We start from the raw sequence: 26779 nt of genomic DNA on the forward strand, positions 1-26779 counted from the left end.
TTTTTTAGGCCCTCTCCTTTTTAACATCTTTATTAACCAACTTCACAAATCCTGTACTCAGTCATCTCTCATATAATATACCAATGACTCCACAATCATTTCTATTACTGACAACCTTTCTGATCTCCTTTCTCTTACACAAACATCCTTTAGCCTCAATTAAACAGGTTTAATAAGAATCAACTCATACCTAACCCTAAAAAGGCAAAACTTCTATTCCTCCCAAAGTCACTTTATCATCTTAAGTCCTCTTTTATTATCTCTTCCCCTAACAACACCTCTATCATAGCTGCATCCCAGACTAAACGTCTTGGAGTAATTATTGATGACCAACCTAAATTTGACCTTCATGTTCTTCACTGCTTGAAGAAAACCCACCGAAAGCTTGGCCTACTGTATAGAAATAAAAGGTTCCTCACACAAAACTCTAGAATCTCACTTGCCCAAACATACCTTCTCCCTAATCTCTTTTACAGCTCCAAAATCTTAACCAACTTACAGTCCTCACTTCTTCCCAAACTTGAAACTAATTACACCAAAGTTGCTAGATTTGCAGCTAACCTGCCCCCTCATTCTCACCACTGCCATGCTCTCCAGACACTTAGTTGGCTTGAGTTTCCTAACCAATTGTTATTCACACAACTACTTGTTATCCATTCTATCCTGAATAAGCCCTCTTCCTGCCCTAACATCTTTTCAATTGTCTCTCTCTATAAACCCCTTCAGTCCCTTAGAAGCTCAGACCTAGGTCTGTTACAGATTCACAAACCTAAAAAATATTTTGGCCAGAATCTCTTTAACTACTTTCATACTCTTTCTTGGAACAAACTTCCCATGACCCTCAAAAATATTACCCATATCCAAGATTTCAAGAAAACACTTAAAGGCACCTCAATACCTCCTGGATCTGACAATGGAATCACCCAATTGAACTCTTTCTCTTTCTCCTTTCACTATCCTCTCGATTCCTCCTTTCCTGCTTTTGACTGTCTAACATACCACTTTGAATTGTTCTGATGTCTACTAATGTAATACCATTTCATTTTTTCCTAGTGTTTAGTTATTACCTATTTGTTATTTACTAACTTCTCACATTAATGTCTTTGTTGCTGTTTATCGTACTTTGTCAAATTGTTATTGTATATTTTCTTCTGTACTTTTCTTCTTTTTTTTCATTTATTTTTGCTTTGTTGTATTGCAAAAACTCTTGGACTCTCATTCTTTTGTTTACTCAATATGTTGTTATGTTACTCTACTTTTATCTTGTAATTTTTCTTGTTAAGTTTATACTATGGAGCTTTTCTCCCTGGGCCTCCGCTGAAAAAGGGTTCTTGCTCAGTTTGACTATCCCAGTCAACAAATGTCAAATAAATAAAAAAAAAAACAAATATACAAATATACATAGAGAGAGAGAAAGAATTATATATCTGTATCTATCACATAATCTTGTTGTCAAATCTTGAAATATAACTCTAAAATCACTTTCAAATGTTGTAAACTTCTCAATACATCACAACATGCCTTATTGCAATTGCTTTTGGTTGCTGTATAGTTAGTGTGACACACAAAAGATACAAAATGTGAGTTTTTTTTTTTTTATAAAAAACTTTTATTTTTTTTTTCTACGTTTTTGCAATCCAAAGACATAGCATATAAAGGGTAAAGATCTTGGGGTAGATCCTGATATTGGTGGAGTGCATAGGCTTGACCTAGGGCTAAAATGGTTATATTATATTATTTTACACTTCAATGTATTGAACAGATTGTGTTGCATTTTGATGTTCCGATTATGATGTTTTACAGCTTGATTAAGGGTGATACAATGTTTCATTACAGGCTATTGTGTTAGCACTGCCAAAACTAGGTGATTTATAAATGTTGTATCTGAGATGATCCTAGACAAAAAATTGCCACTGATGCTTGCATTGTTATTTGCACAGTATGCAAGATTTATATTGTTAATTAAGTAAATATTTATAGTTGTTTTCATGTGTCTGTAAACATCTCAAAAAAATGGAAAGGAATTGCTTGTAGTGATATGAGCCATAAGATAGGAAGAACAAGTGTGCAACATATATTATGTGTCTACTTTGAACCATTTCCATAATAGAGGAAGCTGTGAAAATCTAAAGACAAAAATGACAGTGAATTTTACTTACATGTAAGACTGGTGTGTTTACTATGGTTATTTTAATAATGATATTTAGGAAAATATAGCTCTTTCTACTGTTCTGACATCCTTCACTGTTCATAACACCTCTTGGATTTTTCAACTTCTGTTTTTCCCCAGTTTTTAGTAAAATTCTTGAGAATCACATGGATCTACTGACTAAATAAAAATAATCATTTATTGGCAATATAAATGACTGGTAAAATCATTAAAGATGCAATATTATTTGTGTATACAGAATGACAAAACACAAATAAGGCAGGGTTTCCAAACAGCTGCATATTGACTGAACAGTGAAGACTCTAAAGCAAATATTACCAACTTTGACAATTACAAAGCAAGGACCTCACCCTTTCACTGAACTGATTTACTAAAGTCTGACCTGGTGACATGTTTGTTCAGTCTACTAGACTTTCATATAAACTATGTGTAGAAGCCTCAACTAGTGAACAAACTAATAACCAAACACAATTAAATACCACAAATGTCTTCTAAAGGTAAACTCTTTACTACAGGTTAAAGATTCTTATCCACCAATATGAACAAACTTTATCAAAACCACTTAAAAATAACAAAGTAGTAATTTATAAGCTTTAAAAAAGGTCACATGATCAACAAGAGCCAATTACAAAAGTCAGTACTTTCTCAAAGTTCACATTCCAAAAAAGAACTGCAATAAATAAAACATCAATATTAAATAATATTTATAAAAGTGTAAAACATATATAAGCATTCTAAAAGCATTCTAACTTAATTAAAATTTTAAAGCAGGAGGTAAGACTACATGGTCATTTAAATCAGGAATTTTATTTCCTACCTGTAGTAAAGTGTTTATCCTCAGATGACATTTGTGGATTTTTCGAGGGTTTTGTGTTTCCTTAACTTTCTTCTTTATTCACAGCCAATACATACTGTAATCACAGCTTATAATGGTGGGCCAGGAAAGGCAGACAAGAGCAGGTAAAAAAAGGCCAGAAAGCTTAGGTCATACTACATCTTTGCTTAAACACAGACATAGGCAAAAATGCAAACACATAAGGTGGGATGTGGACATTGGGCAGTGAGCAGCCAAGGGTGGAGATGTGGTTGTACATGTAAAGGCTTACCCAAGTTTCAATGCATACAATGACAACAGTAAACATTTGACTATGCCCTTTGAACATATCTTGTTTGTCTTTCCTGCCCCACAATTATGTAGTAATTCATGAGGACTGCCCTGTGCACTGCTGCCATCTGTCAGTATGCCCACCCTGCCTGGTGTATTCCTCCTGACCTGCATTTTTTGCCTTATGTAGTTATGTAAAGAATATCCATGGCGATACCCAGCTGTGTTCTGAGCTAATGCACAGTGGTGCCTCCTATACCAAGCCAAAAGATATTACCAATATACTGGCCGACAGATTCAGTGCCAACTTTACCCCTCCCCCCAAAGGACCAACACAATACCAGTAGATTGCCAGGCACCCAGTATTACTGCTGCACAGGTTAAAACAGCACTGCCCAAGGCCAAGACTACAGCTTCTATGAGACCTGACAATATCCCTGGCTGTGTTCTACATGAACTACAGAGTGAACTGGCACCTCTCCTGAGTGCCCTGTTCAATCACAGCCTCACCTCAGGCTTTGTCCCTACCACATTGCACACTGCTATAGTCATCCCTCTCCACAAATTAGCCTGACAAGTCTGATATGCAAAGCTATAGAACACATTTTCATGGACCTAAAAAACAAGGAAATAGGGAATCTCCAAACTCTGGATCCCACACAGATTGGTTTTGTGAAGGGTAGATGATGCCTGCTCAACTTGGTCGACTTCTTTGAGTCAGTCACCAGGGCTGTGGATGAAGGAAAGGTGGTTCATACAGCCTACCTTGAGCTGGCCAAGGTCTTTTATTATCATTCCCCATTCAGGAATCATAGAAAAATGCACTAAGCTAGGCAGCAACCCCTATATCACTAGGTGAGTTGCAAACTGGCTCACAGATAAAACCCACAGCGTGAAAGTAGTTGACTCCAAGTCACACTGCTGACCAGTCATGAGTGGAGTCCCACAGGGACCGGTCCTGGGTCCTCTCCTATTTGTTATCTACTTCTCTGAAGTCCAGGCCAACACAAAGGGACTCTGGCTGACAAAGTCTGTAGATGATTGCAAGTTGAGATCCATTATTAACTCCCCAAATGATGTTGACATCCTACAGAAAGGCCTCACTGAGACCAATGACTGGTGTCAGAACCATGGCCTTAAGCTCAATGCCAAAAAATGTGTCAACATCACCTTTGGGAAAACCCAGTTCCCATGAATTATAACATTGATGGTAGTCCACTGAACCCAGAATGCATTATAAGAGATCTGGGAACACAGGTTGACAGCAACCTCTCTTTTGACCATTGCCAATGTGGTCAGAAAGTCCTTTTATGTTGCACATCCCATTACTAAGGGTTTTGCATCCAAAAAGAAAGAGATCATTGTCTCCCTCTACTCTTCCCTCATTAGGCCAATCATCGAGTACAATGCCTCATTTGGCATGTACCTCACTAGATACCTGCAACAACTGGAGAGGCCACAAAAGTACCTCACAAAGAGGATTCTAGGCTTTAAACTCTTGTCCTGTATGGACAGACTAAAAAAACTCCAACTATTTTCTGTCTATCGCCTACTTAGTGGCAATCTCTTCTTGACTTACAAAGCAATGTCTGACCCAGCTCTGTTAGAAATGCTACATCTAAAGAAATCTGAATCCCTCCACACCACACACTCCAGAGACCTCAACCTCATTACCACAATCAACAGAATGTGGTGGAGGGACAGGTTCATAACCCAGAGACTGCCCATGCTTTGGAACAGACTTCCCATATATGTCAAACAGAGCACCTCACTGGCCCTCTTCAAGACAAATCTTGATGACTGGATGGGAAATAGAAAATTCACACCGGGGATCACTCCAGTGGCCGTACTCGACAGAGACACTGGGAATTAAGGTTGGGTGGGACGATGCCAGGGTAATCCTATGGGCTAGGCTTGTAAAGGCTCCAGGACCATTAGCCTAGTACACACCTATGAACCTATGAATCTATATGTCCATCATGGCTAGCAGAAGACTTCAGCTCATTGATTCACATACAGTAATGCTCAGCTTGCTACAGTCCTGACATGTGTTGTGGCATCTCTTACTTGGTGCTCATGTATTCCTCATATGATCTGCAGGTTTCTGACATGTCAGTATGCATTTCAGTCACTACATACTGCCCTTCACTTGTATTTCAGTACTCCTATCCTTTATTGTATGCATGCTAACACAACTCCTGCTATTCTATCACTTTTCTACGTTTCTGTGAGTGCTATTTGCAATATGTCCCTAAATTTGTGCCTTTGTCCACCCTCTCCTTTTCTTGGATTTGTTCACATTTCTTGTCTTATGAGGTTGGATAGTGTGTTGTTTCTTTGAGCATGTTATGGGTGTGAACATACTCCTACACATATAGCTGTGTTTCACTTTATACTAATTTCTTCTTACCTCCACATACACAACTGTATTAGTGTTCCCACCTATCTGTTTTTTTTTCCAGACTATTCAGAAATCAAACTGATTGTCTGGTAGCCTGGAAAACACTGTACAAACTCCAGTATTCTGTTTCAAAAAAGAAACAGACTACCAGACTTTGTTAAATTGCAGATTTACTATGTTTTTATTACAAAAAGCATAGTAAATCTGCAGAAATAAGGCATTATAATCAGAAAAAAGGGGTGTTCCCTCATGTGACACAATGAAGATGTCACAAAATTGGTGGAATGTGGGCAGAGAATGGGTGGGGGTACAGAGGGTACTAGGGGGTGTGGCCTAAGTCCAGTTTTAGCCACAACGAAAGCTGGCAACCTTAAACTGTATACACCCTTGTACTGTGTATGCACTTATTCCACAGTTTGTTACATAAAAATTCTCCAAAATGGAGAGACACCTGCACTAGACAGTCAAAGTCCAGAAGTAATCCATAGGTACACCAGATAATCCAATTGTAAAATATTCCACTGTTATAAAATAAAAACAAAAACCGCAGTCAAACTGAAAAAACCTGGTACATTTTATTTCATTAAAAGCTTTTCATCTAGCATGTAGCGAGACTTCTTCAGACCAGGTTTTTTCAGTTTGACTGTGGTTTATGTTTTTACACACTTGCCTTCTTTGAGCTGCCTGCAATTCCTCTTCCACCGTATTCTGCTTCTGCCTAACATGGGAAGATTGCACTTTTTTAAAGTTCAGAATTTGTTTGCCACGATGATATCATGGCGGTGTTGTGGTTGTCATCCATTTTTGGTGCTGTTACCACATTATTCCCCTTTCTTTACTATAGAGAAGACTGATCACACAGTACTTGAACATAGACATAAGCAATGTTATATAAATTGCATCCTTTTTTGCACCACATTCTTCACAGATTTCAACATGACAAATATCTGTTTAGTATTCAGTTTCTCTGTCTCATGGGCTTATTCCATGTCTTAACCAGCCATCATGTGATGATAATCTTTTGTTAGGCATAGTATAAATATCACATTCCCCAGCAACACTGTAAATAATTGTTAATTTCTATTAATTTCTTCAAACTAAAAATGGAATAGCAGGACCAGCACACTGAGGTGATTTTCTCTTTCAGGCAAGACTTTTTTTCTTACTTTTAAAACCATATCTCCATATAATGACAGTATAGTGTCTTATCATTTTTTCAGCATCTTTTCTCTCTAAAGATTTCAATTCCCTGAGGTTGCAGTTTTTGAGTATTTCTTCAAACTGTGTTTGATTAATATAATAAACTCTGATTTTTGCTAGTTTTGCACAAAATATGAGGAAATGTCTAGTGTATCACCCTTTGTAGCACTACATTGTAACATACTGCTGTTGGGTTGTGCACTGAGTTTTCCAGTGATAGGCAATAGTTTTGGAAATGTCAGGATACATAATAATTATAGTTAGGCAGGTGTTTTTAATCTGTACAAATTGGCAGCTCAACAGAAATGATAATAACACTTCAGTCATCTCACCCACAATGCCCTAAGGCTTATAGTACATATCTACAATACGTAGAAACAGTCTAGCAGCTTAATTATACTTATCTTCACATCTCCCCCTTAAAGAGGAAAATCTGTTTTGAAATTACAAAGTATAGAATTGCACAATTAGTCCACTATTCACTCTATATACTGAAGCAATTTTACAAATGTGTATTATTAAATGATTTTACAGTCACATCTCCTCACTTGATAGCTGCTAGACTTGAAATAAAAATGTAATTTGAGCCTGTATAAGGGAAACATTGAGAGAGTGTTATAATAAGTATTAGTGATTTTACAGATATTCAACAAAACAGACTCATCATAATCAAGAAGAGTGACAGTCAAACTCAGTTGCTTTGGCTGAACAGCACACTCTCTCTCAGTGTTAATAGTCAGACTCTAAACTTGTCTTGAATATTTGGTTTTGATAACTCTTCTGTTAGGAAAGGAACACTGTTACTGGACAAAGATGTGGTTATTCTCAGCTCAGACATGTTCCACAGGTTCTCAGGAACACTGCATTTAGGTTGATGCTCATCAAGAATTAAGTCGATATGTCTTCTGTTTTGTCTGACAATGGTACAGCCTCCTGTTTGCACTATGTAAGACAATAAATCAGTAGTTTTATTTGTACTGCAACAATTGTTGTGTCCCACTTTTTTCTCCCTCTAATTTTAAACAGACAGATTGGCCTGGTTGATGGATAGGAAATTAAAGTGCAGAATGATGCGGGCCATACTGTGTTTTATACAAGGATTTAACTTTTGGCCATTTTTTAAATATATTCTACAGAATAATTTTAGGCTCAAGTTTTGAGTCTAACATTGACATGTTAGTTCATGTGTTTTTCTAAGCATTAGCTGTGGAAGGTTTACAACTACAGTATTGTGTGGAGTATCTCAATATTTCATGAGAGCTCTGTCAGGATATTTTTTTCAAATATCTTTATTAAGATTTAATTTTTTTTAACCTTCAGATATCACAGTTAAAGACTTCATCAACCATGTGATAAGTATTTTACAGGCAAATAATCTCATTAAATTGGAAAAGCAAACAATACTATAGAAACTGTGTATAAAAAGTGCTATATGTCTTAAATCATTTGATATACTGATGATCTATTGTAAGGAAATTAAGAAAAAAAAATCTTAAAGTTTAGTTCCTGTATACCATGTCTATTACAAATGTTAGTTCAAGTTATAGTTAATTAAGAATACTAAATTATTGTAGTATATGATCAAGACATGTATGCCAAAATTGTACATACTAGGAAGATTTGCTTTGTTTTTTTATTATAACCTTGTGAATTGCTATATATTTGATTGCTGCTTGTTGAAAACCTTCCCATGACATTTTAGATTTGTCAAGCCAGTTTTGTGTTACATACAATTTCAATTGTGAGAATAAGTTAATGAGAACATGCATTTTTTGCTTGGTTAGACCAACAGGAGGGATATGTAAAATTGCAAATTCTCAAGAGACAGTGAATTTTTCATAAACCATTTTCTTTAGCTTGACTTTTAATGGAAACCACACTTTATAGGAACACTTACAACTCCAAAATGTGTGCAAGATGTCAGCTTTTTGATATTTACAGTATAAACAATTTGGTGGGGATGTGGAGTAATATTTGTTAACTATTGTTTATCATTAGATGGGGATATGCAAGTTTTTTAAAAAGGAGAAGTTTAAGAAATACTTGGATTGACTGTGTTTTCTGACTGTTTTGAATTGTTGATTTGAATTTGGTTCAGTAATTAGAATATAGAATAGCCTCCTGGTGTTTGATAGATACAATTAGTTTATGTGTACTTAATGTCATTTTTTTTTCTGGACAAAGGTATTCTATAGTATCATGCATAGCTTTATGTTGTTATCATCGATACTTTGGTCCCCTAGTAGGGCTAAGGTCATTTCTGTTATCTGCTTCAGCATAATGAAATAATTTTTTAGGAAGGTTCCAAGCATTTCACAATACATTAATTGAAAGGGTTTTGTAAACTTAAATGTCTAGTAGAATCTTTTCTTTGATTAATGGATACTTGTTTAGGTTAAGCATTGAATTATTTAGTGTAAAGTTTGGATTGAGTTTAATTGGTTGTAACATTTTGAATGTACTTGTTAGTTTAAGTGATTCAATTATGTTTTGAAAAGTTATTATTTTATTTTTTTACAAATGTATTTATTTTAATTTGTTTGATATTTTTCTTGGTAAGAAATGGTAAGGCCTTAGGATTGCTTTTACATAGAAATTTATGATTATACCAGACCTTAATCCAGGTCAGGCTCCATTAAGTTTTGGAGGGATTATAATCTGAAATTGCTATAATTCTACTAATGTTTATTATATGATAATAGAGTTTAAAGTCTGGGAGGCCTAAACCACAAACCTTTTTAAGATAGATTACTTTTTGTAAACTAATATGAACCAATTTGGGGCCCATAAGAATCTGGATAGATTTTTAAAAATAGTCAAAGAATTTGTTTGGAAAGATTATATCAGATGCATTACACTGAAATAACAATCTTGGTGGTATGTTCATCTTGATAATTGGCACTTTCGACAACAAAGGAAATTTTAATTTATTTCATCTAAGAATGTCTTGTTCAATGTTTGATCATAGTTGTAGAAAATTGTTTTGATAAAATAAATTTAAATCCTGATAAAAAGTTATCGCTAGATACTTCACCAAATCGTTTAATTTAATCTCAGTTTCTGGAAAGTAGCTGATTAGATTGTAATTAGGCTTTAATGGAAAAATAGAGGATTTATTCAAATTTAATTTATAATTAGAACATTTAGAAAATATCACAACAGAATGTAAGATTTTTGGAAGATCAGTATTAGGTAAATTAAAACAGAGATTTAGGTAATCAGCAAAGGCAGTTAGCATGTTATTTGCCTTGTTTAATAGAGGAATATGATGATATGATGAAAAGTTTTTTGTGTTATGAGAAGAAAAAGAGTCTCTCTCTCTCTCTCTCTCTCTCTCTATATATATATATTTATATATATATATCTATATATATATATATAGATATATCTTATTAAATAAGGACGGCGACAGTGGGCAACCTTGTCTTGTTCTATTTTTAATTTTTATTGGGAGGACTGAGTTTTATTTATATATAAGGTTACATGAGTATTGGCATATAAAACTTTTATTAAATTTATAAAGTCTTGCAGTATGTCAAGATATGATATAACTGAAAAAAGAAAGTCTAAGTTAAGTCTTTCAGAGGCCACTCACTCAATTGGTTCTGTGACTGGACAAATCCCACCTTGCTGCACCATCTTGTCTAACTGGACTTTGACTTTGTCCTGCATAGCTATTGGAACTTTCCTCACTGGTCTGAGCACTGGACTGACCTCTGGGTCTACTTTCCTGGAGTGCACAACTGGAAGTTTGCCTAAATTGTCATCGAAAACATCAGCATATGCTGAGAAAATAGCCTTACTGAAGCTGTAAGTGAGACATGTGCTTAGATTATGGATTTCTTTGGTAAAAGAAAGCAGTTTTTGTTCTTAAACTGTTTCTGAGACCTAATAATGACTGTACAGGTCCTATAAATACTTAAAAGTGCAAAAGGTAACTGTTCCCATCCGAATAGTATGAAAGCACTACTGAGCCTTTGGTCTGAATCTCTTCACCTCCATAAGTAACAAGCTTTGCACAATTAGACAAATTAAGTTGCTCACCACTCTCACTCTAGCAAATGTTTTTGCTAACAAAACATTACACTTTGAACCAATGTCTACTTTGAGCTCTGTTAGTTTACCATTAATCAGGACAGTACAAAATACTACATTCTTTGCCAACAAATCAACTGCATTAACCTTTTCATCGACCACTGATACACCATCTACATAGAAAGGAGGATTGCAGCTTTCCACATGACAAACTTGCTTTATTAAGTGACGTTTTTTAATAACTGAATGAGGCTTGTTTGACTTACAAAACATTTAAAAATGGTTCCATTTTTACACTTGTGGCATTGCTGTCCAAATTATAAGCACTTCTCTATCTTCGACTCATGATTGGCACCACAATTATGACAGTTAACATTAAGATTTGACTTGGGTTTTGCTGACTTACCCTTATACTGCACTGAGCATGTCTGTTTTGCTGAGCTAGTCTTAGAACTTGCTAGAAAGTTACAGGATCTCCCAGGAAATCCCACAGGGGTAGCAGCTGCCATGTGCTTAGGCCTCCTTCTGCTTGCCACATGCTACATGCTGGCTACACTTGCTCTAGAGGCTGCTGAAACTATGTTCTTATAACTTGCAAGCATACTTGTGTGCCTTTCTGTGAGCTCATGGATTTGACAAATCTCTACAGATTTTCGTAACATTAAATCACTGTCATGAAGCAAAATCTTTCTCACTGCAGCATTATTAACACCACGTACAAATCTGTCCTTTATTAACTCATCTTTCAAATCACCAAATCTGCACATTTTAGTCGTATTTCTCAAGTAAGTGATATGAGCTGCAAAAGTTTCAGCTAACTTTTGGTCTCTTGTATAAAATAGATGCCTCTCTAATGTAACATTTGTCTGGGGTTGCATATTTCTCTAAATTTACATTTCATGCACTCAGGGTCCTCTCTTGATTCAGACGGTAAAACAATATGGTGGTCTTCTTCCTCTCCTTCATATACTGCTGGTGTATACACAAATGAATGCTCTCTTTTAATGGCCTCTGACCTAGCTAAGTTAAGCAAAATGAATGCCCTTGTACGTGCATCTTTGTCAGAAAAAGCTGCTTGTATGAAAATTTTGTATTCCTGCTCAAATACTTTCCAGTTCTCTGCATTATTATGATCAAACACAAGTGGACTGGGTCTGCAAAATGCCTCTGCCATATCAACACAGTAGTGAAGGTGCTTGAAATTATGAATGAACACACACACACACACACACACACACACACACACACACACACACACACACACACACACACACACACACACACACACACACACACACACACACACACACACACATGCCAGAACTTGTAATTATGCCTGATAGCACAACAGACTCTTTGAAATTACTGCACTTTGCCAAATAAGTGTTTGTAGAACAGGAATACTTTAAAATCATTGTAGTTTGCAAAATCACTCCTTATCAGTATCAGAAATACTTTGAAATGATTGTACTTTGTGAATAAACTATACACAGCAAAAGGAAGCTCAGAGTAAGAAACACTGAAATGAATGCACTCTGCAAATAAACTGTACACAGCACAATAACCTTTCAAAATGGCTGTACTTTGTGAAACAACTCTGTACAGTGTAAGAAATACTTTGAAATGTCAGCACTCTGTGAATAAATGTACATAGCACAAGAAACTTTTTCCTAAATGTCTGCACTTTGACTGTACTTTGCAAAAATAAATGTACTTTGCACACAGCAAACTCTTTGAAATAATTGCATTGTAATAAAGTACACACTCTGCAAACACTTTGCACATTCTAAGATACTTTGAACAACTCCAGTTATGCCTTGAATGGCTTTGGGCAATCTGAAATAGTAGTTTATACCCAAAAGACATCCTTTTACTAAAAAAACATGCAGTTGTCTTGCTCTTTAAGCTCATTTTGCCCTTTTATTGTACTTATTATGCCCATTTAACATCTTATCAGGCTCATTATATATTTCCCGTGCTTGTTTTACTTTAAACATGCTCGTTATGCAAACCAAAGGTAATTCTGTGTCCCATATAAGTATTTCTGATAGTTTTATCAAATATCATAGTTTCCAACATTTCATTTAATTAATGATGTGTTTTGTGCTTTTCTTTTGATCAGAAATGCATTTTGTGCCTTACAAATGTTCTGTTTCATTTTTTTCTCAAAATAAATCATTTGTGCAAGTTTTGGTTAACTGAAGTTCATCTCTTACCCATTTTGATCGTTTGGGCACTGTTATCACCCAACCTGCTGAATATACCTTTACCGTCAACTCTGCACCTCGTGGCTTGAACATGTTGCACTCTCAGTCCTGGTTCTGACACCATGCTGCTTGTCCAGTCAGGATAAAACAGATGAACGGTTTTGGGTTCAGTTCACACAGCTTTATTACACACAAAAACATCAGGACTGAGGCTTAGTAACTTAAACTTAAATAAACTTATAAACAGAGTCACTACCACACTCATACACGTTAACACTCTGGCTTTTATCTCAACATGGCACTGATGCCTGCACATGCTCACTATTTACATGCATGTGCCTACATCTGGAAATGCTTCTTAAAGTTATATACACATGCTCTGTTATACACTTGATTTAGTTTAAACCAGAATTTTTAATTGTTTGAAACATTACCTCTAACCTATAATCATACATTTCTTTAAGTGGACCAAAAATCAAGATGCCATCTATAACATCAGCGCCATTGAGGCAACTGAGTAAAGTAATAATTTTAACAAATTTTCAAGTGCTGTGGTTATATTATGGTATTATTATGGCATCCTTTTGAAAGAAAATGTTTGCATAATGAAAATGAAGGTTGACAGCTTTTGGCTGTCTTAATCTAATGGTATTTTCAAGTACTCACTAGAAGCATCTTGCTTGGAAAATACCTATGCATTAACAGACTCTAGTGATCTGTCTTCTAGTGTAGATAGAATGAACCTTTCATACAACTGCATCATTTAGCTTTTTCTAGATTAAAATAAATTCAAAGTCAACCATTCTTGTTAATTAAAGAGCATTAGAGCACAACACACAGTCCGTTCACTTATATTTTCTTTTTAGTCAAGGGTTTGCATTCACTTATTATCTGCATTTGTAAGAGCATTTGGCTTTAACTTATTTTTTACTAATTTACAAGCAAGTAGACTACCTTCACCAAGCACAACCTCTTTAAATAAATTTATGTTACAAATGACAGAAACATGGCCTGTTGTTTTACACCTCTTACACTGTTTTCTAAGTATAGAACACTTCCATGACTTAGCACAATAGCAATCCCATTTTGGACTTTTGCCAATTTTGATTCCCCTCTGCTTCTCATGATTTCTTTTAGTTTGATCAGAATTATTTGTCTTTTTAAACTTTCCATTAACTTTGCATTTTACCTCACATATATCATTTGTCAGTTTTAAATTAATGCTCTCTGGTGATTATAATAATAATTAAACATTATTATTATTATTATTATTATTATTATTATTATTATTATTATTATGATTATATCACTATTATTTTTAAAGTTAGATTTACTTCAGATTATAAATTCTGGTACATTTCTGCCTCAACATTCACAATTGCAATTCTTTCTGTGATTTTTTTTCATCCTTTGTGTCAGCAAAATTAGGATGTTCTGCCATTTCATACAGATATCTGTAAAAAGCTTTGGCAGATTGAATCTTGGCCTGCGCACATCAGTGGATGAGTGCCCTTTTCTGCATTACATTAATATATGACACTCTATGTTCATTGATTTTACTAATCCCTGATTCATAGGTGACATTCTGGCTCTCTAAGAATAAAAAGAAGCTGTATAGAGCCCCTATCTCACATCTCATAAAATATAATGAGCCATTTAAATGGATTTCATTTGTTTCTTTATCTAATGTGGTTGTCACATAAAATTATATCAATGGGAATTGTGGAAACAGTACATGCAGAATAATGATTTTGAGAAGATATAAGGTTTAAGGGAAACCATGAATTGAATGAGCTTTGTAATATTTGATTGACAATGACTGTATAGAAGATTATATCTGGTATATAATGCTTGCAACTGAAAATATGTCAATATGGTTTATTTTCATTTATATAAATGTATGATTGCCTGTGCCATAAGTGATAATTAAATAAAGATGTTTCTTTAAAAATATATATATATATAGAGAGAGAGAGAGAGGAGAGAGTCTATATTATCTCATCACATCAGTGACTTTTTTCCCAGGAGAAAAATGTGCTTGGCCTAATGAATAAAAAAACAAAAGTTCAAACCCTACACCCCCTAACTAAATATTCCAACTCTAAGATTGCACTACAGTGGGGAGAAGGGCAAATCCCCGTTGATGGCCAAGCACATTTTCCCTCTGTGAAAAAAGTCACTGATGTGGCCATTCAGCGATTACAGAGTTTGCTGTTTAGTTGTCAGTGAAGACGTGTTCATTGAACATGTCTTTCGACAAGATAATATCAACCCATATATATATACATATATATATATATATATATATATATATATATATATATATATATATAGGTCTACTTCAAATTAACAAAAAACAAATTAACCGATAATGAAATTGCCAAAAACATATTTTAATGAACAACCATGATTGTGGAAACTTTACCCATGCTAAGTATTCAGTTGTCCAACATGGGGAAGTTTGTCCTTTTACTCACTGTAGTGCAATCTCGGAGTTGGTATATTCAGTTGGGGAGGGGGCGTGCCGTGCCCCAGCTGTGTGGGCTGGAGATAGAGTAGTGTGCTTCTTTTTAAATTTTGGATGAGTAGATTCTTAATCTGCGTAAAGTTTCAGCAATTTGGTCATTCGTTAAACTCAGGTTTTTGCAATTTCGTCTCAGCAATTTCATCTTGGGTAAGTGGGTTTTTGTTAATCTGAAGAAGACCTGTATATGTATATATAGATATATATATATATATATATATATATATATATATATATATATATATATATATATATATATATATATATATATATATATATATATACATATATATATATGTATATATGTAGATAGATATAGATAGATATACAGATATAGATATAGATATGTAAAAACCCACTATCTAAAAGATGACAGAGTAAAATTTTGAAAAAAAGATTTTGAGAAGGGAAGAATCTCTAGTGGGTTAAATGCTTACTATATATATATATATACACACACACACATATACATACATATATATATATATATATATATATATATATATGTGTGTGTGTGTGTGTGTGTGTGTGTGTGTGAGGTGAACAAAGCAGTTGTGTGACTAGTACTACTACATGGTATAGAAACCTGGCTAGTAAAGGCAGAACAGTTGAAGAAACTAGAGTGGATGGAAATGAAGTGCCTGAGGCAGGTGGTAGGATGCACACTGTGGGACAGACAAAGAAATGAGGACATCAGAGCAGAAGCCCAAGTAGCTCTAATTGCAGAGAAGGTCAAAGAGAACAGTTTTTAGTCGTTTGGGCATGTGTGCAGAAAAGTAGAAGACCAACATCAACAGTCTAGCTTATTATGTTTTTTTTTTCTTCAGGAATTATACACAGAAAATACAACACAGTACATTTGGAATAATATTTATTTTACTTTATTAGCAAAACTAAATAGCCCAGTGGTAAGACAAAAGAAGGGAAGAGGCAAATTAATAGTCATTCAGAAACTCTTCAATTTAATGTCCAATATTTTACTGACAGTGAGGGTTTGGCAGGTTGCAGTTTTTAAATGACTAGAATCAGAAGTTTCCCTGGCTGATATTTATTTTACATTTATGAAATTCAATTCACAAGGTAAAAGCTGGGCTCATCAACTTCTCATATTCTGGTAAAGGGCACACAATGCTAGGAATTTCCCAGAAAATAAAATATGCTTTACAGACGATGAGTGTACTTGTCATATTAATTAAGAGATACATACTTTATTAGCAGCATTTTAATGGCAAACTATATCAAAGGGGTTAACTTACTAAGGAATAAGCAATGTGTAATACTTATTTTAATGTTATAGTTAACTGACATCTGGGGTATAAGATAGCATAAAGCACAGGCAAGTGATTCAATCAACCTGCACAATTACAGAACTCTAGATATTACCTTATTGTTATTATTATTACAGAACCATAGAGAACATCTTATTGTTCTTATTATGTGTTTCTAATTTATTTTAATTGTTAAAATAATCCATTTTACTTATCAGAAATAGAGACATTGACTGGTATTAAGGTCAGCATTAAAATGGTGTCTAGCTTCCTCAAATAAAAAGTTAATTTTTTCATACAAGTACAGTAGGAAACAGTGACACTGTAATCATGTGCATTACTGATTTACTTTCTTTTTGTTTTAAGTCTTTGATTTGATGGTTTGCTTTAAACCTTTCATTTCTATTACAGAAAAGTGTCTGTAAAAGAGACCAATCCATATATTAAGATGTTTGCTTTTTCTATTCTCCACAGGTATTTAGTTTTGTGTGTGTGTGTGTGTGTGTGTGTGTGTGTGTGTGTGTGTGTGAGTATGTGTGTGTGTGTGTGTGTGTGTGTGTGTGTGTGTGTGTGTGTGTGTGTGTGTGTGTGTGTGTGTGCATGTGCGTGTGCGTGTGTGTGTGTGTGTGTGTGTGTGTGTGTGTGTGTGTGTGTGTGCACGCACACATATGTGCATGTGTGCGTGACAGTTTATATACAAGAATAGAGTCAGAGAATAGGAGATCACTAAAAATGTTTTTTATGACATTCTGATGAACATGGATTTGCATAAATCCGAAATGCATTTGAACAATTCATATACGTGAACATGTCACTAAGTATTTCCATTTAGTACATTTATATCTGATATGTCCTACATTTTGTTTATTTTTAAGATATACAACAATTGCCAATGAATGGATGCCATGAAATAGATGACTTCAAATCTTTCATGAAGTACATTTCTATCAGCATTCTGCAGACCAAATATGATGACAGACAATCTGCAAAAAAGGCTATATTAAAAAAAAATCAGGGTAGACTGAACAAATATATTGGTTCAACAGGTCAGTGAAGACTTGAAGTCCTTTCAGGTCAAGCACATCTTAATTTGTGTGTGTGAGTGTGCGTTTTGTGTGTGTGTGTGTGTGTGTGTGTGTGTGTGTGTGTGTGTGTGTGTGTGTGTGTGTGTGTGTGAGTGTGTGTGTGTTTAATAAGTTTATTTCTTTAACATGAGAGCAATGTTCATCACTGTCTAAAGGTAAGGCTGCTAAGTGCTGTATCTTTGTAAAAATACTGAGAAGCTTAATATAATTTCTGGTATTTATCCTATAGGTTCATAGGTTCATAGGTTGGTACTAGGCTATCAGCCCTAGGGCCTATACAAGCCTAGCCATAACAATTCCCTGGCTATTTCTTCCCACACTATTTACTTCCCATGTTATCATTGCAATTAAAGTTGTTTTGCTGGTCTGTTGATTTTAATATTTTTTTATTTATTTGTGTTTCATTTTTTTTAATTTGTTCAGCTTTTACTTGGTATCAGCTTACTCCAGACTAGATTAGAGGCTATCTTTGAGAAAAGGATGGTTATTCTGCGGGGAGTAGATTAATTGTTGTGCTTAGGTAGCTGAGCAAAAACTGGCTCAAATTTATGGGTGTTTTTCATTGGTGCTTTAGTTTTTCCTGCTTCCTACATACTGCACTCAGCTGCAGGCATAGCTGAATAGTAGGTAACATGCTCAACTCAATTTTTCCACTTTTGCCAGTACTAATTTTACATTTACAGCACAATTGTGAGCTAAATAGTCTAGTACAGCACTATTATCTAGGTATCTCTATCATCTCAGGATTACTACCCTGCAAACAGTCTTATTAAAAAATGCATACCTGTAGCCCTGCCCATACATCCCAAATTGTATAAATACTTCCATAGTCCACCCAAACAGCACAACTTGTTTGTGCGTGTGTGTGTGTGTGTGTGTGTGTGTGTGTGTGTGTGTGTGTGTGTGCGTGTGTGTGTGTGTGTGTAGATATAGATAGATACACATGCATTTATATATATATTTACATATTGTACATACTCACACACACACACACACACAAACATATACATATATATATATATATATATATATATATATATATATATATATATATATATATATATAGTCTTTTTGATTAGCTAACCATTTTTTTTTTACACTTCAGTACTGCAAATCATGGATTTGGAGCAGATCCAACCCCGCATTCCATTGCCAGCCTTCCTGCTCACTGATAATTAACTACTTAACACTGTTGATGCCATCTGTGGTAGTGCAAATACTTAACCATTCTGGAAGCATCTCCCTCACAGTCCAATACTTGCAATGATTATAGCACAGTCAGCCCCAACCCATGAAGATGCAAAGTTATTATACTAATAATGCAAAACTGTCCCATGGTGATGCTGTCAAAAACTCTTTACCCAAGCCTAAAAACTAGGCATCAGTATAAATTCCTTAATAAATCTACTCCTCTTACCTCATTATTAACAATAATATCAACCTGTCACCAATAGCAAACCACTCCTATAATAGGCAGGTGTAATTCAACTATTGGGAATGCCTTAGTTATTGGTGTCTCTACTGCTAGGGACACAGCCTCCATAATCACTAGGCTGTGCAAGGACAGGCACATGGTCAGCTGCCTCTGAAGATCTAAGATAGTGGACGTAACTAGAAACCTAAACATCTTTTCCTGCAGCAAGTATGCCCGTGACATGATACTAGTCCATGTGGAACTAAATAACATGGCACACAAATCCCTTAACACCATTCAAAAAGGTATGTCATAGCATACCACTCTAGCATTAACTAAGGTTAAGACACTGGCTCAGAGTGGAATCCACCCTTCATTTAGAATGATGCCATGTTTTAAGGAAAAGGTAATTGGGTTCAATAATTGGCTAAGCTGTGGATGTCATTCTATGGGAATCCAGTATGCATCACACTAGAACAAGATAGCCAACAGTCCTTGCATTGAAAAAGATGGTCTACATCCCTCATTCAAGGATTTTAGCATACTGGCTAAAACCTTTGCTATTGCTATTCTGCCTTGTTAGGTCAACCTGAAAAACACCACAGTTTCCAAATTAGACAGTATCAGGGTGGCTTTACTCAACACCTGGAGCCTTAATAATAAACTGCCTGACCATGAGGGACTCCTGCATCTGGAAGGCACCCATGTGAGTGTTGTTACTGAAACATGATTCACATCCTGAAATGGTACCCTTTCTGTGCTGGGTTTTATGCCTACCACATCTTCAGATTCATTGGTAACTGGGACAAAGTTTCAGTGTTCATCAGGGATAAATACCCAACCCCCCCCCCCCAACACACACACACACACACACACACACACACACACACACACACACACACACACACACACACACTCTGAATTTATTGAACTTAAGCTCCCATTAGGGAAATCAAATGTTCAACTTGAAATCCTGCAGTTAATCACCCATCATGGCTCCTGATGACCATGAATAGTTCCTGATGTTCTTAGGGGATAACCCTTTAAATAATGTCTCTTTAATCCTTTCTTTTTTTCTGTTACCTTTCTTCTTCATTCTTTCCAGCTACACTATTGTACCTGCCCATCACTGGGTCTACTAGTCTCTCATACTGCTCCCAGGCTATATCTGTTCTAAGATTGGGACTGGTACAGAACCTAAGGATGCCCTGTTGGATCATGCTGTTGGCTGCTTCTGCTATGGCATTGTTTTTTTTTAGGATGTACCCTGCATTTGCCTTTTATATTCAAGGGCTACTCCTCTCTAGAGGCTATACCTCTCTACACAGAATGCCAAGATGAATTCCCTTTGTAACAAACAAGGAAGCCAATAGCAATCAGTTTATTCTCTTCATACCTCAGCCTTTCACCTTCAAGGGATAAAAAACTACATAAACACTGAAAAATTATATGTAAATACATTTGGTCTCCAAACATTTTATATTGATAACTTCACTCCTAGGAGCTGACCAACCACCAGGTCTTAATGAAGTTATCAATATAAAATGTTTTTTTGTTATACAAATGAATTTTATACATATGTATATATTAACATGCAATACACATTTATAATACAAACCACTTGGAGACCAAATATATTTACATATAATTTTTCACATGAATTTTTGGATCCGTTATAGGTGAGGAATTAGTCAGTTATATCAAAAGAAAATTGTTTTTTCTTTTAATACATTTGGATATTAAGTATATGCACATGTAGAAGTTTATTTATGTATATGTATATATAGATATTGAAAACTTGAGTATTCCATCGGGACACTAAAGCATAAGCTGGAATCATCCATATTGAATGAGTCCAAAAAGGGACGAAATAACGATAGAATAATTTTCACGGATAACTGTGAGAATGCACCTTTTGGGTCCATCAAAGTGAGGTAATGTCCAGTTTTTAACAGGAGTAGAGAAGGATATGAATGTCTTTGTTTTCTCTCCTGTAGAGTTTTGGTGTTTGTCTTTCTTAGTGTGCCTTTAGGGGCTACTATTTTTCCTTCTGTCACGCTGCGTTTGGTCGAGAGGGACAGTGCGACTATACCCAATTATGTCTAGGATGGTTTCATGGATTCGGGTACTAGTTGAACCAATTATCTGGTGTAATGATTGTGTGTCTTGTGTTCTATAGCACGATGGAAGAGTGACACTATACAGACAGTCCTTATGGTGTTTTTGACAGTGGACATTGGGTAGGTTGACAGTGGGCTTCCAGTTGTTGTAAGCAAGTGGACATGTTTGATTAGGTACATGAGGTATTGTGCACATGTATTGTATTCATACACTTTTATTATGTATGTATATACAATTTTTAAATAGACATCTGATTATTTTTAATGAACGTTTTCATCTACAATTTTTATATTTTTAGGCATTAATCTAGGTATTGAATTTTTTCTCGAAAGTGAAAAAAATATATATGTATTGTCATATTTAATTATGTTTTGGTATATAGACTAAATTTATTAAGCAAAAGCTTTTTATAAATACGTACACAGTAAAAGAATTTAGTTATGGTGCAGTTTTATATGAGATAAATTTAGAATGACAGTATGAATATTCGTATTTATACTTCAGGTTCATGTATATGAAATCATTTCTCAGATTTCGAAATGTGATACAATTTACTTGTTAATTGATTGAGTGAAAATGTTTTTGACATTATTTCCTGTATAATTTATTTAAAAGGCAAGAGTTTGGGAGGGCTCTTGTCTTTTCTGAAGAAGTTCACGTGTTTAAATAAAAGTGGATGAAAGCGCTAACTATATATTTGCCTTTATTGTGGCTTCACACGCATCTAGCTATTTTTGTTCAGTTTATCTCAGTTTATCGGTTCAGTCCGTTGTTTTTAGTTTTTTATGTATTATGTTTAATACACGTCAATGGCCAAATATAAGGCCACTGGCATTAAAAACAGTTTATTTATATATTTTTTTAAATTAAACTTTTTTATTTTTGGCCGATCTCGGCCATTTAAGCTTAGGGTACCAGTGTGCAAATGGGATCATGCCAAAAAATAATAAAAAAAAAAAAAGAGAGAGAAAAGTCAATTTTAAGTTAATTCTGCATTTTGCATTATAGTCAATGGCATGCAAAATGTAAACAATACCAGGAAGCACTGGTTGTCAAGGGGGAAAGGGTCCATTTTCGTGCAGTAACTAATCACCTAAACACTGTGGTATGCAAATGAGGGGAGTTATACTGAATCACAAATTTCTTCAAAGTGTCAGCTTGTACCTAACCATGTAGGTGCAGCAATACAAGAGTGCAAGTGTAAGAGCTGAATGACTTCATAAGGGGAAGTGTCATGCTTGCTGTAAGCTCATTGGAGCTCTGTGGCCCATGTTTGCCCTTTGCTAAACACAGTTAAGGAAGGGGGTGTATCAGATGTGCCTGAGATCTATGTATATAGCCAAAATGGGTGTGTATTCCGAGCATCGGGTTTTAAACATAAACAAAAAAAAAAAAAGAGGAAATGGCAACACTGTTTAAACTTCAGCACTGGGTATGCACGGTGTGCCTCGGAGCTTAAATAGGGAGGAAATGGGAAGGGGAAACAGCAGTAGGAAGAACTAGCATAGCTGGCAGGTGGAATGTATCAGAATCAGCCAAATACACATGCAGCACCCCAGCACACTACTATAAACTATGCAAACACCTTTCAGACTAGATGCAGGGGAAACAGCAGTAGGAAGGCAATCCAGGAGAACTAGCATAGCTGGCATGTGAAATGTATCAGAACCAGCCAAATACACATGCAGCATCCCAGCACACTACTATAAACTATGCAAACACCTTTCAGACTGGATGTAAGGGAAACAAAAGTAGGAAGGCAATCCAGGAGAACTAGCATAGCTGGCATGTGAAATGTATCAGAATCAGACAAATACACATGCAGCAGCCCAGTACACTACTATAAACTATGCAAACACCTTTCAGACTGTTTTTTTGGGAAACAACAGTAGGAAGGCAATCAAGGAGAACTAGCATAGCTGGCAGGTTGAATGTATCGAAATCAACCACTTAGATATGCAGAAGCCCAGCACACTACTATAAACTATGCAAAACCCTACAGACTGTGTTTTCCCACAAACTCTACACCACCGGTGTACACAGATGGGGATTTTTAACTGGCAAAACTAACTAAAAATATTAGAGGCTGCTACTGCTTTACTCCATCTATATGTGCTACAGACTGAGGGTGGTGAGGAGGAGAATGCTGACAACTGATACACAGTGAGGAGGAGGAGAAAAGTGTTACAGACCCAGGGTAACCTACCAGGGCATATATGATCTGGAAATAGTGGAGCACTATAGGGTGGACAGGGAAATTCTACAGCAAATTGTTGAGCTGTGCCAGCCACATCTCACACACAGAACTAATAGAGGGGAACCCATCCTAGTGGATACCAAGATATGTCTAGGCTTAAGAATACTAGCCACACGTACATTCCAAAGACCAACTGGGGATATCATGGGGGTCTTACAGGCATCAGCATCCAGGGTACTCTATCAGTTCCTGGATGCCATAACACCACACGCCAATGAGCACATTTAATTCCCCACCACCCATGAGGTGTTGACCAGAAGTACACATCTCTTCCACAGTATGCTATAGACTGCATGCACATCCACATCAAATCACCACCCGATGAGCATGATAGGGTCTTGCAGGGTCTACATAAACTACAAGGGCTTCCCTTCCATCAACTGCCAGATTGTGTGCAATACCCAGGGAATTTTCATGAATGTGTGTCCTGGCAGCACTGGAAGCTATCACGACTCCCACATCTAGCATTGCTCACAGCTCTATCAGGCGTTTTCTAGTGGGGACATCCCATATGGCATCTAGTGGGGGATGCTGGCTATGCACTAGAGCCATCGCTGATGACACCCATCAATCATGCACACACACCCAAACAAGAACACCATAATGAGGCACATGCACAAACCAGGATTGTTATAGAGAATGTGTTTGGGATGCTGAAGTCACAGTTCCATTGCCTTGACATATCCGGTGGAACCTTGCAGTACTCTCCGGCTACATGTACACAAATGTTCATAGTATGTGCCATGCTACACAATATGATCCTGTGGAAACAGCTGAAGCAGGAACAGCATAAGGCAGGGCCACACAGCCCCCCATCATTGCCAAGGTCAGCACAGGCACAGAGGGACTCAGAGGAGGAACATCCTGACCCTGCCCTTGTAGGCAGAAGGAGGCATGCCCAGTATGCCCAGGCCTTGGCAAAGAAGCAATGCATAACACACACACTGACACTGTAGGGACCCAAGGACTGCTACCTCTCTCTGACTTGCAGATACAGTAAAAGGATGCCAAACATGGCACTACCTGTGCTTTATCATGTATAGGTAGTGTACTATGTGCATCCAACATAGTCTGCCCTCCAGCACTGTCCTCAATACTGGCCCAGCAGCAAGGTAAGTCATCCTTCCTACCAGTTACTGAATGGAGTAGTATGTTCTCATAGTTGTATGTATGCCATGGATGCAACCATGCAAGGAAATTGGGTGGCTGAATGGGATAGCAGCAGACAGCTATATGGGACAGCAGGAAATTCACAACAAATACTGGTGTCAACAAACTAGGCAGCACTACAGAAGGTGACAACACCCACCGCAGTACATGTCATGGCCCAAATAACTGTGGGTGTCACTAGGTCTCACACTTGGATGCCAGTGAGGGTCACATACCCAACACCAGCCTCACACAGCAGGACAGGTATAGATGACCATAAAGAAAGGCTGGGCTAAGGCCCTCAAATGATGGCAATGGTGAACAGCCCCCCCCACCAGACCTACACAGACATACTACAACAGGTCTGCCAGTTGCATTCTCGTTCTGAAGGGGTAAGAATTCTGAAACTGTAATTTATGCCATTAAGATCTAACATGTGTACTCTACTGATATGCCTCCTTTCTGCATGATAGTTCACAATACAATATGAAATGGAAGCCAACAGATTAACTGAAATACCAGTACGGTCATTGCAAATGTTTAAATTCTGCAGGTGTCGACCCCCCACAATCCCACATAGAAATGCAGTAACAGATGGCCTGCAGCACTCTCAAATAGCCTATAGTCCTCTGACAAAGGCCCATGCCTCACCCATAGTGCCAATGTATGGAATGTCAGGGGGTCCCAACTAACAATCTAATGCAGTAAATAGAAAACAAATGTAAGGTCATGTTGACAAATGCCAGTAGCATGCCTCCCCAAGTCCTACTGCAAGGACTGTGTTCCAGGCCATAAATACTACTGGGATAAAGGCCTAACTATAGGGATACCTCTGAGATATTGCTTTCATAATGTTAGAAAGAGGAGAGAATAATGGGGGGGGGGGGTGTAAGCATGGATGTCATGGAGTGTGTGAAGTCTGAAAGTCTAATGTCTGTCCATACTACTCCCTGACTGCAAACCTATGAATGAATAGCCACAAAACTGCTTGTAAACCACAATGTGAAGGTAAACCTGACCAGATATATGAGTCCTGATTCTGGATAACCTGTGTGTATTTGTACAGCTGAGAGGTATGGCCCCAGCAGGATATGGCCATTCCATGCAGCTGAGAAAAGCAAAAGAAGGGGATCCCCAACCAGCATACTAATGCGGTGCTGGACCATTTACACAGGACCAGCAGTCTAGTGTCTGTAGCTACCCCTCCACAATGGCAGGTGTGTGCCAGAATGTGGAGTCTATATGCCTCAGAATATTGGTCTCAGGGGCGTGGCCAAGGATAAACACAGGATAGCAGCAGATTTCTTCAGCTCCACCAATTTCATTACATTGACAGGAATTAATTACTTAAAAAAAATATTTTTGAAGTAATTTTCTTTCTAAATATGTTTGTTTTATATAGTTCTTGAACTATATCTAAAAAAGAAAGGAAATCTTAATAATATTCCTGTCAGAAATTACTTTGGAAATTTTCCTGTCAGTTTATCAGTCTGAAATGAGTTCCAGTAAGACAAATTCTCAAGACTCCAGCATCAAGAAATAACTTCAGTCTCTGATAATTATAGTCCAGCAACTTACTGCTAAGATGGATAAAATGGATACTAAAATAGACACTTTCATAGAAAAAAATACAAAACAAATAGACTTGTTACATATGGACCTGCAACAACAGAAGATCCAGATGACAGGCATAGAAGAAGCTGTGAATGACATGGAAAATAGAATACAAGAAGAGGAAATCAACATTGAGTTTCTGCTGAAACAAAATACACATTTACAAACAAAGCTGGATGACCTGGAAAATAGATCTAGGCAATAACATTAGGATTTTTGGACTGCCAGA

Source organism: Protopterus annectens, chromosome 6.part0, assembly GCF_019279795.1.
Source record: "Protopterus annectens isolate FY-2018-M chromosome 6.part0, PAN1.0, whole genome shotgun sequence".
NCBI lineage: Eukaryota > Metazoa > Chordata > Ceratodontiformes > Protopteridae > Protopterus > Protopterus annectens.